Raw genomic sequence first — 4,009 nt, 5'->3', positions numbered from 1 at the left:
AGTGTGGAGCACGCATATCTATAGACAGTATGAGGAGACATATAAATGGCCAACGGGTGATGAAAACGTGCTCATCATCCTTCATCATCAGGGAAATGCAAACCGAAACCACAGTGAGGGATCACTTTATACCAATTAGAATGGTTCTTATCAAAAAGATAAGAAATAAATGGTGGCAAGGATGTGGAGAAAAGGGAACCCTCACACACAGTCGGTGGGCATGCAAATTGGCACGACCACTGTTGGAAAACAGTGTAGAGGTTCCTTAAAAAATTGACAATGGAGCTACCATATGGTCCAGAAATGTCACTTCTGGGTATATACCTGAAGGATATAAAATGACTCTCTTCAAGAGATGTCTATACTCTCATGTTTATTGCAGCGTTATTCGCAATAGTGAAGACCTAGGAACAACTTGAGTGTCCATCTCTGGATGAATGGATAAAGGAAATGTGGTATATATACAATGGAATATTAGTCAGCCACGAAAAAGGGCATCTTTCCATTTGTGACAAACGTGAATGGACTTGACAGCATTGTGCTAAGTAAAATAAGTCAGAGAAAGGCAAATACCATATGATATCACTTATATATGGTATCTAAAAAAAACCCAAAGTAGTGGAAATGGGAAAGTGTATATGTGGATCACATCATCACATCACATCTCTTAAACTTGCACAATGTTATAGGTCCCTTATTATCTCAATAAAGCCAGAAAATGTACACATCGGTAATTGTTATCTGCCATTACCATTACTATCATCTGTGTTTTCCATGACCAGACCAGGATGAAATGAAATTCATTTGCTACAGTAATTGTCTGAATGTCAGAGTTACCACACAAATGCTTCTCAAGGATTAATTACACAAATCTAGATATTATATTAAGCATTTTATCAGCAAAGTACCCTGCTGCTCAACTTCTCAGTTGAGTGCTTGGCCGAGTGCATATGTAAACACAGACTATATTAGAGCAATTTTACAGCCAGAGACATTTGACATGTTATCGTCTCCATTGACTTTGGAATTGAAGATTCTACTGAGTTGTCACACAAAGTCTACATGCTTTGGAAGAATGGTGGGGGAGGATGGAGAAGAAATAACCTGAACTATATTTGAAGAACGGGGTGTATCCTTTTATAATATCCATATTATAGCAGGCTTATCATTTGAGTATAAAATCAGAGCCAAATGTCCTTGTATGCTGTTTATTCAAATTTTTAGGGAAAGAATACTATTCTCAAATGTATCATGAAATGGCATTACATTTCCCACCCACCAGCTTGTGTTGATTGAATCGTCAAGAATGTTCAGGTGCAAGCTCTTGAAAATGAAGCTGAAGTGAAGATATAAATACAATAGGCTCCTTGTTGTTGGATAAATTGAAGAAAAAAATAAACTTGTTTTTCTAGGTAGCACGTGATTTCAAGGATTTCTGATGCAATATTTAAAAAGCCAATAATGTTAAAACTGTAGGCAATATTAAGAGCTTTAAGAAGAGTCACATCTGGCTAGTCAAGAAAACAAGCATAGAGCACTTTCTCCCAAATGGCATAATGAATTCAAAACGGTTCTTTGGAAGTTTCCCCAAACTTAAATGGGGATAGTTTTTTCTGTCTCAGACTTATTTCATGAAGGATTTAGTTGGAAAAGCTCATCTTCACAAATTTCTCTTGGATTTATTCTTTCTCTCTTCATGCTTGCTTCCATTATTCAAGCTATGCTTTTTTTTTCAATTTTGAATTATTGTATTGGCCTCCTAACCATTCTTCCACTTCCAACGTGATCTAGATGATCTTGTCATAGTTTGAACTTCTGTAACAAGGATCCCTGAGGCTCATACATAGTAAATATTTGTTTGCATGGTTCTAGAGGCTGGGAAGTCCAAGGTCAAGTTTCAAGCAGATCTCATGTCTGGTGGGAGCTTCCTGCTTAGAGACAGGTGTCTTTTTGATATGTCCTCACAGGATGGAAGGGGGGCAGGCTCTGTGGGGTCTCTTCTATGACACACCTCATGACCTGATCACCTCCCCAAGCTCCCCCTCCTGATACTATCGCACTGGGGGTTAGGTCTCAACACACGGATCTTGCTGGGATACAGACATTCAATCCGTGGCAGTGTTGCTGGGCTAATGTCTGTACAAGGCTCTTCTTGTCATGTCGCATTTCCTCCTCAGGAATCCATTATGACTTAGTTTTTTGGTTCCACTTGATCCAACAAATAGCTGTTCCTTCACATTTTCCTGCTCAGAAATCCAGTTCCATCTTGTGCATCTATTGTCATTTTTATAACTCGTCATTATCATCCACCAGGTAGCCCTGCCTTGCAGACACTTCCGCCCCTCTCTGGACCATGCCCGGTCTGTCTCTCCTTCTTGCTTTGATGGTGCCACCACCCCCGGTCCTCTCTCTCCCCGCTGGCCCCTCCACCTCACCCAATCAACTTTATCCTTCCGGCCCTTCTTGCTGCAAACTTGACCATGACCTCAAACCAGAATCAGCTCTCCCATTCGACAAACAGGAGAAGGCTCTTTCCAAAATTTGGAACTAATGACCTCACGCTCCACTCTGGCCCACCGATGTCTTCTTCTGAACTTGAATTTTTCTTTGTGCCTTCCAAAGCAGTGCTTATTTGTTTTTTTTTTTTTTTTCATCAAAAAACGTCCTAGCCAGCAACTCAGTTTGCATCAGTTGGTGTGACAGGTGCACATTCTATCGCTTTACGCCTGCTCTGGGGTGCTTTTTGCCAGGCGATTCCTATAGACCTGGATCCTGGCCAACATCAGCCGCATAATGAGCCGATAAAAATAGAACTGGATGGCAGAAGATGGCAAAGAGCACACAGAAAGGCCCGTACTCATGCATTATTTTTGGTGGGTGAGATGCAAGGTGCTGGCTAAGGATCAGTGTTGATTATATGGTAATACTTGGAAACCTCTGAAGTACAGATGTTTTTCCTCCAAATGAGCCAAAGAAAAGGCTGTCGGGGGATGGTCAGAGCTGCACTCTCAAAGTTTAGGGAAGGAGAAAATTCATGTGTGCACACCACGAGTGGGAGTGAATAAGGAATGAGTATTGTTGTACATTTTATTTGCAGTAAGTGTCAAACGTGAAAGACATTTTATTGAGAGGGGTTGGCGGCTTTGAGGCTTCTGTTCTTGTATTTGGTGTTGATCCCTTGCTGGCCAAGGCACCATGGACTTTCTGAATTGAAAGAAGCCTGAGGGACCATCCATTTTACAATTGGGCAAACTGAGTTAGGTCACTCTGGGAAAGCACGGGCTCTTTGTTTTGCCTCTGGAATGTGTGAAGTTGATTGAGAGGGTCTGGCAGGTTCCAAGTTGGAGGCCAAGCTGAGAGGCCACCTGAGGCCCAACAGTGTCTTCTATAGCTCTAACAGAGCCTGCTTTGTTCCAAACCATTAAACTCTTTTGGTTAGCTTTGGATCCTGCTTACAGCACACAATCAAATGCCCATCTGACGGTTTGAATCATAACCATCACTCTGTCTTCACACAGAATTAGCCAAGTTTTAGGCTAATTGAAAGAGAGTACCTGCCCCAAAGCGGTGCCTTTGATTTTTCAGGTTGAATTCTGGTTGTTCCAGCGATTTGGGGGTTTATTTATCCCATCTCTATCTTGAGTGGTGTTCAACAATGTAGCCTGTGTTTGCTTCTTCTAAACGAGGGCACGTTGCATGGAAAGGATTCGCTCAATGCCTAGCAGTCTCCTGAGAGCAGTTGTCTGAAAGATAAACTGAGGTGTATGACAAATTTTAAGAATTTATTTGAGTAGAAATGGATCCGAACGGGGAGGCATCCAATCCAGCAGATAGAAGGGAGCTCCGTGGAGTTGTGCAAATGCAAGCCTTTTATAGGCAGAAGGGAGCACAACAAAGAAGTCATCCCAAGCCGAAAGCAGGTTGGTTCCTTACAAGGTCAGTGTCCTTCATTGGATGGTGGGGGTCCAGCAGGCAGATTACCTGACTCGTGCTGACCAGGAGATTCCCA

Source organism: Prionailurus bengalensis, chromosome B1 (genome assembly GCF_016509475.1).
Source record: "Prionailurus bengalensis isolate Pbe53 chromosome B1, Fcat_Pben_1.1_paternal_pri, whole genome shotgun sequence".
Lineage (NCBI taxonomy): Eukaryota > Metazoa > Chordata > Mammalia > Carnivora > Felidae > Prionailurus > Prionailurus bengalensis.
Note: the sequence above shows the minus strand (reverse complement) of the source record.